This window comes from Salmo salar, chromosome 23 (genome assembly GCF_965601325.2).
Source record: "Salmo salar chromosome 23, fSalSal1, whole genome shotgun sequence".
NCBI lineage: Eukaryota > Metazoa > Chordata > Actinopteri > Salmoniformes > Salmonidae > Salmo > Salmo salar.
This window is the reverse complement of record NC_138313.1, coordinates 49,166,672-49,180,720: the sequence shown is the minus strand read 5'-3', so window position 1 is coordinate 49,180,720 and position 14,049 is coordinate 49,166,672.

Genomic DNA, 14,049 nt, shown 5'->3' with positions numbered 1-14,049 from the left:
ACACACACACACACACACACACACACACACACACACACACACACACACACACACACACACAATATAGCAAACTAGGTTACTGATTAGAAGATGGCCTATGTGGGGAGAAGACAATTCGACTCACTCCGTGTCTCTAAGTAAAGGAAATATGGCAACTGGCCTCAGAAGTGGTGGGGTTCCGTCTCTAAAGAGCAGCTAATATCATCCCTAAATAGACCCGAAGTCACTGTAGAAGCTATTGCCATCACGGCCTACTCTGGTGAGATGCAGGGAGGTGGGGGGGCTTTCAACGGGCAGTTCCCCAAGGTCATCAAAGCACATTGAAGTTATACAGGACCTAATAAAGATGGAAGACGAATACCCCAAGCCAGCTGCAGCGATCTGTTATATGGATGAAGAGGAATGTGGATACCTCTTTGAAATTGTAACAGCAAAAGGACAACCATACAAGGTCACGTTTGATAATTCGGGGTTTGTGCTTGATACAGATATACACTTTAACTCAATGACAAGTTTGCTGGACCATATGACAACGGTTGTAAAAGTGTCCTTTGTACTAAGACCCTTTCCTACAGCACAGGACCTGTGCATGAGCACGATGGATGTAACAAGAGGGAGAAGGAGGAGACCAGTGGAGACAAGTGGCGATCAACCCAGTCTCAAACGGTCCATACAGACTAGCCCCTATGACCAACCCTCCAGTTAGTCACTTCTATTATAGGTTGCTCAATCTATGTCAATACAATACAAACCTGTTATGTTTAATAACATGAATGTATTCATAAGCTATGAACCACACCTAGTTTAATTAAATATATCCCAACAATCCCCCTTTTCTCTGGGTGTGGAACTTCAAACCCACACATAAGGAAAGCCAAATACTTCACACGAGATAAAAAGATAGAAAAAACAAAGCAAGCGTTTTTCTTCTCCCCCCTGTTCCTTTTCCGAGGTCGTGTTATCAACTCTGCCCTGCTCATTCAGAAAGTGATTATGGCTGGGCCTGCTCATTCAGCCGTGTCTGTATTATCTAACACGAGTCCCTTCATGGCACAATATCTTGGTTATTCATCTGTGGACTGTTACTCAACCGCTCGTGTGTATTCAACCTAGGGGTGCTTAGCAACCCATTTACCACTTAGCATAATGTGGCTCTCTCTCTCTCTCTTCCAGCTCTGGGGTATTCATCCAAGCAAGCCTTGGATGAATCCCAAGCAAGCCTTGGATAAACCCAACCCCCGGGTGTTTACCCAACCAACTATCACAGGAAAGCAGTTAAATAGCAAGGTCTGTTCCTAGGATATGAACACACTTAGCCTGTCTCAGCACGGGGAAGAACAGCAAGTGTATATTGGAAATGGCTGGAATGGAAGTGACATATGGAAACTGGCCTCTATTGGATAGATCATGGCTTTCATTTGTAGAGTCACTGGGTGACAACTGGTGGGGTTCTGTGTCTGAGCAACAAATGACCCGATGTGAATGCTGGAGCTTTTGCCATATCGGAATACTGTGGAGCGGTGCCCGGAGGAGTGTGTTCATGTATGATGAAGACAGATGATTATGTTATTATCTCATTCGCCATATATGTCATAGGAGGCCGTTACAAATGTACCGACTTCCTAAAATGGGAATACAGTCAACCTGCAAACATTATAGAGGACATGATTGCAAAATACCCAGGAGGGTACCTGATGGCTAGACCGAGATCCATACCTGGTGGTCAAAGTGAGTTCCCTTGCATACGTGTAGTGGAAGAGATGCATACCATGATACAGTCACTAAAGAGTGCATGGTGGGGACTGTCTTTTGGGCAGTCACCAAATGGAATGTCCTCAGGGTAATGTGAGCACACTGCCTTGTTAAACAACCTAAAAAGTATGCAAATGGAAAAAAGCTATCCTGCTGCAGCAATATGTTACATGGATGAACACTGCTCTGGATACCTCTTTGACATTGTAACAGGGAAAGGCAAGGGACACAAAGTGATGTTCGACAGGTCTGGGTTTCGATATGGGGCCAATCTACACTTCTCAAATATACGAGAGTTGATGGACCACATGACAAGTGCTAAGAATGTACTTTTTGTGCCACGACCTTCCCCTTAAAGTGAGTGGAGACAATGACAAGGATGGACTATGATCAAAGGACACAAGAGGGTCCGATGTGCTCAGCACAAGGCTATAGATATGAATAGTGAACTCTTTTCATAACATACTAAGCTATTGTATAATTATTGTATAATGCCATTCCAGCTAGCATTGAGTTTGTCTTCACATGAATAAACCAAATGAATGATCAGTCAGGGAGATGTGTCTTGTGCCTTTATTCAATATATTTGTGAAACATTACTGTATAACATAGTCCACCTGTACATATCACACAATTGCTGTTAACCTATACACATGTCGAACCATAGTAAAAGTTATACCAATCCTTTAACTTCTTTGGGCTAGGGGGCAGTATTTTCACATCCGGATAAAAAACGTACCCGATTTAATCTGGTTACGACTCCTGCCCAGTAACTAGAATATGCATATAATTATTGGCTTTGGATAGAAAACACCCTAAAGTTTCTAAAACTGTTTGAATGGTGTCTGTGAGTATAACAGAACTCCTATGGCAGGCAAAAACCTGAGAAGGTTTCATGCAGGAAGTGGCCTGTCTGACAAGGTGTTGTTGTTCTTGCTTCTGTGTATTGAAGAGTCAGGATCTTAGCTGTAACGTGACATTTCCTAGGCCTCCAATAGGCTCTCAGAGCCCGGGAAAAACCTGAACGATGACGAGGCAGCCTCAGGCTGAAACACATTATCGCCTTTTCCAAGTGGCCCATCAGAGGACAATGGAATTAGGCGCGTGCCCGATTCGACCCCGTGCAGTATTTTCCTTCGGCTGTTTAGCTAATTGCAGATTCCCGGTCGGAATATTATCGCTTTTTTACGAGAATAATGGCATAAAAATTGATTTTAACCTGTTGGGTCTAGGGGGCAGCATTTGCACGTCTGGATAAAAAAAATGTACCCGATTTAATCTGGTTACTAATCCTACCCAGTAACTAGAATATGCATATACTTATTATATATGGATAGAAAACACTCTAAAGTTTCTAAAACTGTTTGAATGGTGTCTGTGAGTATAACAGAACTCATTTGGCAGGCAAAACCCTGAGACATTTTCTGACAGGAAGTGGATACCTGATGTGTTGTATTGACTTTAAACCTATCCCATTGAAAAACACAGGGGCTTAGGAATATTTTGGCACTTCCTATTGCTTCCACTAGATGTCACCAGCCTTTACAAAGTGTTTTGAGTCTTCTGGAGGGAGATCTGACCGAACAAGAGCCATGGAACGATGATGTCCCATTAGACACCTGGCGCGCGAGTTCATGTTGGGTACCCTCGTTCCAATACGTTATAAAAGAGTATGCATTCGTCCACCTTGAATATTATTCATGTTCTGGTTAAAAAAGGCCCTAATGATTTATGCTATACAACGTTTGACATGTTTGAACGAACGGAAATATATTTCCCCTCGTTCATGACGAGAAGTCCGGCTGGCTTACATCATGTGCTAACGAGACGGAGATTTTTGGACATAAATGATGAGCTTTTTTGAACAAAACTACATTCGTTATGGACCTGTGATACCTGGAAGTGACATCTGATGAAGAGAATCAAAGGTAATGGATTATTTACATAGTATTTTCGATTTTAGATCTCCCCAACATGACGTCTAGTCTGTATCGCAACGCGTATTTTTCTGGGCGCAGTGCTCAGATTATTGCAAAGTGTGATTTCCCAGTAAGGTTATTTTTAAATCTGGCAAGTTGATTGCGTTCAAGAGATGTAAATCTATAATTCTTTAAATGACAATATAATATTTTACCAATGTTTTCTAATTTTAATTATTTAATTTGTGACGCTGACTTGACTGCCGGTTATTGGAGGGAAACGATTTCCTCAACATCAATGCCATAGTAAAACGCTGTTTTTGGATATAAATATGAACTTGATAGAACTAAAAATGCATGCATTGTCTAACATAATGTCCTAGGAGTGTCATCTGATGGAGATTGTAAAAGGTTAGTGCATCATTTTAGCTGGTTTTATGGTTTTGGTGACCCTGTCTTTGACTTGACAAAACATTACACACAACTCTTGTAAATGTACTGTCCTAACATACTCTAAATGTATGCTTTCCCCGTAAAACCTTTTTGAAATCGTAAAACGTGGTTAGATTAAGGAGATGTTTATCTTTCAAATGGTGTAAAATAGTTGTATTTTTGAAAAATTTGAATTTTGACATTTATTTGGATTCAAATTTGCCGCTCTTGAAATGCACCTGCTGTTGATGGAGTGCACCACGGGTGGCACGCTAGCGTCCCACCTAGCCCCAAGAGGTTAAAATAATTGTTATGCTTTTTGTGAACGTTTATCGTGAGTAATTTAGTAAATTGTTAGTAAATTCCCCGGAAGTTTGCGGGGGTATGCTTTTTCTGAACGTCACATGCTAATGTAAAAAGCTGTTTTTTGATATAAATATGAACTTGATTGAACAAAAAATGCATGTTTTGTATAACATAATGTCCTAGGTGTGTCATCTGATGAAGATCATCAAAGGTTAGTGCTGCATTTAGCTGTCTTCTGGGTTTTTGTGACATTATATGCTAGCTTGAAAAATGGGTGTCTGATTATTTCTGGCTGTGTACTCTGCTGACATAATCTAATGTTTTGCTTTCGCTGTAAAGCCTTTTTGAAATCGGACAGTGTGGTTAGATAAAGGAGAGTCTTGTCTTTAAAATGCTGTGAAATAGTCATAAGTTTGAAAAATTGAAGTAATAGCATTTCAAAGGTTTTGAAAATCGCGCCACAGGATTCAACTGGCTGTTACGTAGGTGGGACGAATTCGTCCCGCCGGTCCCATAGACGTTAAAGACATATGGTTATTCAACATAAAGTTCAACTGGGTTCTCCTGATCAACACCTCGGTGCTTAACTGTGTGACAGTAGCAATACTGTCAATGTCTTCTTCCTCACACCCCTCTGAAAGCCTCAGCCCATGGATGAGTTTTGTGTATATGTCCCAGAGTGTTGGTCCATAGAGTATGGTGATTGAGAGATGTCCAGTGATTTCACCTATGTTATCAGAGGGGCTCTGGATCAAGACTTTGACGTGAGGCCTATTTTCGTCTACAATGGCAATGTTGTCCGCGTACTCACTCATGGTCTGGTACACTGCGGTGACGTATTTCATCACAGCATATGGGATGACAATGCCCCCACCATATATGTGTCTATGAGGGAAAGATGTACAGTCGAGGTCTTGGAAGGCTCGCGGGCTTGCCATTGCCATCTCCTGAGTGACTCTGTGGAGAATCCCAAGGTCGTCAAGGCAGGCAGATCGCAAAAGAGCTAGGACATTTCTGAGAGCATCATAGTCCTTGTCAGTGCTGAGGTGATGAGAAGGTATGCAGACGTAACTGTCTGCACACTGGGGAAAAGAAAAGGATGATATTCCACTGGGTCCCATGATAACCCTGGCAAGACCTATTGTTGAACACCTGTGCGGCATGTGAATTGAAACTCCCCTCGGGCAGAAGCAACTAGAATGTCTAAAGCTCCTTTTGCGCTGTCCGATGCCCAGAGACTGTTTGACATCATGAAGGCTAAGACATTGATGAGAGCCTGCCTGTTGTCGTCATCATACACAGATAGGGTTCGATTGAAAGGAACTGTGTCTGTGCCAGCTATCTTGATACAGGAGCCACCGTTAATGTCAACGTTCCACTGGGATGAACGTTTAGATGAATCGTTAGTCAGGACCCTTGTCTTGTTGTCATTGAGGACAGTGAACTTGGCTGGTATTTTGTCGAAGGTGCCTTGCTTGTATGCGGTAACTGTCATGTTGTCAATGATGAACAGAGTGCTGCAGTCTCCAAAGGGTATGAGCCCTTGCAAGTCAATCTTGAACATGGTAGGCTGATGTGCTTCACTGACCTTGTACATTGTGTGGGTGAATACATACTCCTTCTGACTGAAAGACATCTTTATCCGTGCTTGGGATGCTAAAGGTAAACTATCACCAGTCTGTACTCGATGCATGTATACGAAATGGTATATACGGTAATTTTTGTCTCAGTCTACGTTCAGGCAAATGTTGAATAGTGTCACCGTTGAGGAGAGCGATGAGCAATGCCAGGCCGGGTAAGGATCACGAGAGCCACCGTCTTTCATTGACAAACCGTCTTATCCGTCTCTTCTTGTCTTCGCCGTAGACACGCTGGATAAGCCTGTGACCGGGGATATTGTTGGTGAACAGGTCCTTGTAGAAGTTTTTACAACCTGTGCAATGATACGTAACCACCCTGCTGCAGTCAGAGAGAGGACGGCTCCTCTTTCCGAGCTTAGCCCGGACAGGGGCGATCCACTTTTTCTCCCTAAATGTCTCGATCCAGGTTCTCATGACTTTTGTGTCGGCGCAACAGTACGGCATGATGCAAAGAACAGATTCTGGGTACATAACGGGCCCAGAGCTGAAAGCGTCAGGGGTCTGTATCTGCAACATGAGTACAGTCTGATACAGAAGGCCTGCCAGGTCAACTAGAGTCCTCTCGCACAGCTCGCTTCTCACTATGGAAATCCTACCGGTAGTAGAGTATGTGATCCCAGCGTCTCGCAACATGACAATCGGCAATGAAAGCAAGATGGAGGCGGCAGAGTAAGAGTCGTTGTCGACAAGGGACAGTATGCCTTCCGGTATGGCTTCCGTGAGCCTTTTCCCAAGTGAGGCACTTAGGTTCCTGTAGACATCGCTGGGCTGTAGGGATATGTCCTTGGTGATTACATTGCTGCAGACCTCGAGTTTCTCACCGGGCAGACGCACCACCATTTCCCTGTTTATCCTTAGGTGCTCCAACTCACTAGTACCGCAGACGGGTATCATGTTTTCGGGGCAGTTGTTCATAACCGAGTTGAAAGCCATGGTTGCCCTCTTCAACCTCTGTCTGACTGAGGTGATTGAGGTGAGCAAGTGCTCTTTGCAATCGTCCAGGCTGTGGGAGCCAAGGGCAGAACTGTACATGTAGCGGGGTAAGCAGTAGTCTATAATGCAGTGAGCTAAAAGCTTTCCAGATCGGTTCACCAAGGTACAGTCTGCATAGTGAGCTATCAGCACCCTGGATTTGGCGAAACATTTGTTGAAAGGCTGGTAGGGGTGTGAAATGATCTCTGTGTAAGACGAGGAATCGATTTGGGTTAGGGGGACCTGGTTGTGATGATCCTCCGTGTTGGCATCTCTAACGTGAGTGGAGCCATGTTCATTATCACCGTCAGACACCTTGCTTGTGTCAGAACGCTTGGCCTCGCATATGAGCGATCCACCGAACATGGCCGTGATACACCCTGTGTTAGCCTGGAGGTTCAAGGGGTATCTGTAGAAGGCTGCTTCGCAAGGGTTACACTTGTGATACTCGGGGCATTCGACTGGCTTGACAGAGAGTCCTGTAATGTGCTGTAGTCACGTCTTCACCGTTTCTAGGTAGGTCGTTTTAACCTCTTGGGGCTAGGTGGGACGCTAGCGTGCCACCCGTGGTGCACTCCATCAACAGCAGGTGCATTTCAAGAGCGGCAAATTTGAATCCAAATAAATGTCAAAATTCAAATTTTTCAAAAATACAACTATGTTACACCATTTGAAAGATAAACATCTCCTTAATCTAACCACGTTTTACGATTTCAAAAAGGTTTTACGGCGAAAGCATAAATTTAGAGTATGTTAGGACAGTACATTTACAAGAGTTGTGTGTAATGTTTTGTCAAGTCAAAGACAGGGTCACCAAAACCATAAAACCAGCTAAAATGATGCACTAACCTTTTACAATCTCCATCAGATGACACTCCTAGGACATTATGTTAGACAATGCATGCATTTTTAGTTCTATCAAGTTCATATTTATATACAAAAACAGCGTTTTACTATGGCATTGATGTTGAGGAAATCGTTTCCCTCCAATAACCGGCAGTCAAGTCAGCGTCAGAAATTAAATAATTAAAATTAGAAAACATTGGTAAAATATTATATTGTCATTTAAAGAATTATAGATTTACATCTCTTGAACGCAATCAACTTGCCAGATTTAAAAATAACCTTACTGGGAAATCACACTTTGCAATAATCTGAGCACTGCGCCCAGAAAAATACGCGTTGCGATACAGACTAGACGTCATGTTGGGGAGATCTAAAATCGAAAATACTATGTAAATAATCCATTACCTTTGATTCTCTTCATCAGATGTCACTTCCAGGTATCACAGGTCCATAACGAATGTAGTTTTGTTCAAAAAAGCTCATCATTTATGTCCAAAAATCTCCGTCTCGTTAGCACATGATGTAAGCCAGCCGGACTTCTCGTCATGAACGAGGGGAAAAAATATATTTCCGTTCGTTCAAACATGTCAAACGTTGTATAGCATAAATCATTAGGGCCTTTTTTAACCAGAACATGAATAATATTCAAGGTGGACGAATGCATACTCTTTTATAACGTATTGGAACGAGGGTACCCAACATGAACTAGCGCGCCAGGTGTCTAATGGGACATCACCGTTCCATGGCTCTTGTTCGGTCAGATCTCCCTCCAGAAGACTCAAAACACTTTGTAAAGGCTGGTGACATCTAGTGGAAGCAATAGGAAGTGCCAAAATATTCCTAAACCCCTGTGTTTTTCAATGGGATAGGTTTAAAGTCAATACAACACATCAGGTATCCACTTCCTGTCAGAAAATGTCTCAGGGTTTTGCCTGCCAAATGAGTTCTGTTATACTCACAGACACCATTCAAACAGTTTTGGAAACTTTAGAGTGTTTTCTATCCATATATAATAAGTATATGCATATTCTAGTTACTGGGTAGGATTAGTAACCAGATTAAATCGGGTACATTTTTTTTATCCAGACGTGCAAATGCTGCCCCCTAGACCCAACAGGTTAACACTGGAGTTGGCTACCTTCAAGCGATCCAGCGTTTGTTGACTAAAGTGCTTGTTCTTTGCTGATTTGATGAGACTGCTCCAAGGAAATAACCCGGCTGCCATCTTGGACGAGATGAGTTGCGATGCTTTGCACGCTAACAGGTCTCTGAGGATGGCTTCCTTGCGCGAGAACATGTGGTTCATGCAGTATTTCCAGTCCTTGTACAGTGTTCTCACTGTGATGGTGTCGCTCGACGCAGACCCGTAGCCCTGTACGTGGACCAGTGTCGTAGAGACAGCAGAGAACCCAGAGTCCAGCTTCAAGGTTATAACATCGTCCACTCTGTAAGAGGTGAGGAAGGAGCTAGCTCGATGTAAGTCTAACCACTGCCCGACATCGTCCAGGATCGGTTCCCTCTCCAGGTATAAGATTACATCTCCGGCCTTGAGCTGGTGCCAGGGAGAGGTTGAAAAGCAGGATACCATGTCAGTCTCCAGTTTGACACAGTCTCCCCTCATCACGCAGGATATGAAGGTGTCCGTCACGGCAGAATCACAAGGGGAGCGCATACTTTTGAAGGCCGACAGCCCCCTGACCTTTACGTAAATCGAAGACAGAGCACCCTTGTCGTCTAGGTTGTGACTGGGAGCCACGTAGGTCTCCTTAGCTACGTGACAGTAGACCGAGCAACTGTTTTCATACTCCAACTTGACTCTCCTGTCTTTAACGAAGGGCCCTGTTATGTCCGCAACTTCTTCGGACCCAGGGACTCCTGCCACAAAGATGGGATATCCTTCCTTGGTGAATGTTCCTTTCGGGTCTCTGACTACATTTCTGTGTGTGTTACCTCTGCATATCATGTACATCCTCCCGAGAGTGTCCTCAACCAAGGCAGTGTGCAAGTTGTCCAGAGAGGCAGGCACCTGGGAGCCAGCCCTCTTAACCTGTTGGGGATAGGGGGCAGTATTGACACGGCTGGATAAAAAACGTACCCGATTTAATCTGGTTACTACTCCTGCCCAGTAACTAGAATATGCATATAAGTATTGGCTTTGGATAGAAAACACCCTAAAGTTTCTAAAACTGTTTGAATGGTGTCTGTGAGTATAACAGAACTCATATGGCAGGCAAAAACCTGAGAGGATTCTATATGGGAAGTGGCCTGTCTGACAAGTTGTTGTTCATCTGGGCTCTTTTTATTGAAGACTGAGGATCTTTGCTCTAACGTGACACTTCCTACGGCTCCCATAGGCTCTCAGAGCCCGGGAAAAAGCTGAACGATATCGAGGCAGCCTCTGGCTGAAACACATTATCGCTTTTGGCAAGTGGCCGATCAGAGTACTATGGGCTTAGGCGTGTGCCCGAGTCGACCTCATGCTTTATTTTCTTTCATCTGTTTACCTAAATGCAGATTCCCGGTCGGAATATGTTCGCTTTTTTTACGAGAAAAATGGCATAAAAATGGATTTTAAACAGCGGTTGACATGCTTCGAAGTACGGTAATGGAATATTTAGAATTTTTTTGTCACGAAATGCGCCATGCTCGTAACCCTTATTTACCCTTTCGGATAGTGTCTTGAACGCACGAACAAAACGCCGATATTTGAACATAACTATGGATTATTTGGGACCAAACCAACATTTGTTATTGAAGTAGAAGTCCTGGGAGTGCATTCTGACGAAGAACACCAAAGGTAATAACATTTTTCTTATAGTAAATCTGACTTTGGTGAGTGCTAAACTGGCTGGGTGTCTAAATAGCGAGCCCGTGATGCCTGGGCTATGTACTTAGAATATTGCAAAATGTGCTTTCACCAAAAAGCTATTTTAAAATCGGACATATCGAGTGCATAGAGGAGGTCTGTATCTATAATTCTTAAAATAATTGTTATGCTTTTTGTGAACGTTTATCGTGAGTAATTTAGTAAAATGTTAGCGAATTCCCCGGAAGTTTGCGGGGGGTATGCTAGTTCTGAACGTCACATGCTAATGTAAAAAGCTGGTTTTTGATATAAATATGAACTTTATTGAACAAAACATGCATGTATTGTATAACATAATGTCCTAGGGTTGTCATCTGATGAAGATCATCAAAGGTGAGTGTTGCATTTAGCTGTCTTCTGGGTTTTGGTGACATTATATGCTGGCTTGAAAAATGGGTGTCTGATTATTTCTGGCTTGGTACTCTGCTGACATAATCTAATGTTTTGCTTTCGTTGTAAAGCCTTTTTGAAATCGGACAGTGTGGTTAGATTAACGAGAGTCTTGTCTTTAAATAGCTGTAAAATAGTCATATGTTTGAGAAATTGAAGTAATAGGATTTTTAAGGTTTTGAAAATCGCGCCACAGGCTGCAAGTGGCTGTTAGAGGATATGTTTGAGAAATTGAAGTAATAGCATTTCTAAGGTATTTGAATAACGCGCCACAGGATTCCACTGGCTGTTACGTAGGCGGGACGAAATCGTCCCACCTACGTAACAGCCAGTGGAATCCTGTGGCCCTAGAGAAGTTTAATAGCAAGGTCTGTTCCTAGGATATGAACACACTTAGCCTGTCTCAGCACGGGGAAGAACAGCAAGTGTCTATTGGAAATGGCTGGAATGTAGAGTCACTGGGTGACAACTGGTGGGGTTCTGTGTCTGAGCAACAAAGTACATCTTTTCTGAATAGACCCGATGTGAATGCTGGAGCTTTTGCCATATCGGAATACTGTGGAGCGGTGCCCGGAGGAGTGTGTTCATGTATGATGAAGACAGATGATTATGTTATTATCTCATTCGGCATATATGTCATAGGAGGTCGTTACAAATGTACCGACTTCCTAAAATGTGAATACAGTCAACCTGCAAACATTATAGAGGACATGATTGCAAAATACCCAGGAGGGTACCTGATGGCTAGACCGAGATCCATACCTGGTGGTCAAAGTGAGTTCCCTTGCATACGTGTAGTGGAAGAGATGCATGCCATGATACAGTCACTAAGGAGTGCATGGTGGGGACTGTCTTTTGGGCAGTCACCAAATGGAAGGTCCTCAGGGTCATGTGAGCACACTGCCTTGTTAAACAACCTAAAAAGTATGCAAATGGAAAAAGCAATCCTGCTGCAGCAATATGTTACATGGATGAACACTGCTCTGGATACCTCTTTGACATTGTAACAGGGAAAGGAAAGGGATACAAAGTGATGTTCGACAGGTCTGGGTTTTGATGTGGGGCCAATCTACACTTCTCCAATATACGAGAGTTGATGGACTACATGACAAGGGCTAAAAATGTACAGTCGAGGTCTTGGAAGGCTCGCGGGCTTGCCATTGCCATCTCCTGAGTGACTCTGTGGAGAATCCCAAGGTCGTCAAGGCAGGCAGATCGCAAAAGAGCTAGGACATTTCTGAGAGCATCATAGTCCTTGTCAGTGTTGAGGTGATGAGAAGGTATGCAGACGTAACTGTCTGCACACTGGGGAAAAGAAAAGGATGATATTCCACTGGGTCGCATGATAACCCTGGCAAGACCTATTGTTGAACACAGGCCGCATGTGAATTGAAACTCCCCTCGGGCAGAAGCAACTAGAATGTCTAAAGCTCCTTTTGCGCTGTCCGATGCCCAGAGACTGTTTGACATCATGAAGGCTAAGACATTGATGAGAGCCTGCCTGTTGTCGTCATCATACACAGATAGGGTTCGATTGAAAGGAACTGTGTCTGTGCCAGCTATCTTGATACAGGAGCCACCGTTAATTTACATTTACATTTAAGACATTTAGCAGACGCTCTTATCCAGAGTGACTTACAAATTGGTGCATTCACCTTATAATATCCAGTGGAACAACCACTTTACAATAGTGCATCTAAATCGTTTAAGGGGGGGGGGGGTAGAAGGATTACTTTATCCTATCCCAGGTATTCCTTAAAGAGGTGGGGTTTCAGGTGTCTCCGGAAGGTGGTGATTGACTCCGCTGTCCTGGCGTCGTGAGGGAGCTTGTTCCACCATTGGGGTGCCAGAGCAGCGAACAGTTTTGACTGGGCTGAGCGGGAACTGTGCTTCCTCAGAGGTAGTGATGCGAGCAGGCCAGAGGTGGATGAACGCAGTGCCCTTCTTTGGGTGAAGGGCCTGATCAGAGCCTGAAGGTACGGAGGTGCCGTTCCCCTCACAGCTCCGTAGGCATGCACCATGGTCTTGTAGCGGATGCGAGCTTCAACTGGAAGCCAGTGGAGAGAGCGGAGGAGCGGGGTGACGTGAGAGAACTTGGGAAGGTTGAACACCAGACGGGCTGCGGCGTTCTGGATGAGTTGTAGGGGTTTAGTGGCACAGGCAGGGAGCCCAGCCAACAGCGAGTTGCAGTAATCCAGGCGGGAGATGACAAGTGCCTGGATTAGGACCTGCGCCGCTTCCTGTGTGAGGCAGGGTCGTACTCTGCGAATGTTGTAGAGCATGAACCTACAGGATCGGGTCACCGCCTTGATGTTAGTGGAGAACGACAGGGTGTTGTCCAGGGTCACGCCGAGGCTCTTAGCACTCTGGGAGGAGGACACAAGGGAGTTGTCAACCGTGATGGCGAGATCATGGAACGGGCAGTCCTTCCCCGGGAGGAAGAGCAGCTCCGTCTTGCCGAGGTTCAGCTTGAGGTGGTGATCCGTCATCCACACTGATATGTCTGCCAGACATGCAGAGATGCGATTCGCCACCTGGTTGTCAGAAGGGGGAAAGGAGAAGATGAATTGTGTGTCGTCTGCATAGCAATGATAGGAGAGACCATGTGAGGATATGACAGAGCCAAGAGACTTGGTGTATAGCGAGAATAGGAGAGGGCCTAGAACAGAGCCCTGGGGGACACCAGTGGTGAGAGCACGTGGTGCGGAGACAGATTCTCGCCACGCCACCTGGTAGGAGCGACCTGTCAGGTAGGACGCAATCCAAGCGTGGGCCGCGCCGGAGATGCCCAGCTCGGAGAGGGTGGAGAGGAGGATCTGATGGTTCACAGTATCAAAGGCAGCAGATAGGTCTAGAAGGATGAGAGCAGAGGAGAGAGAGTTAGCTTTAGCAGTGCGGAGAGCCTCTGTGACACAGAGAAGAGCAG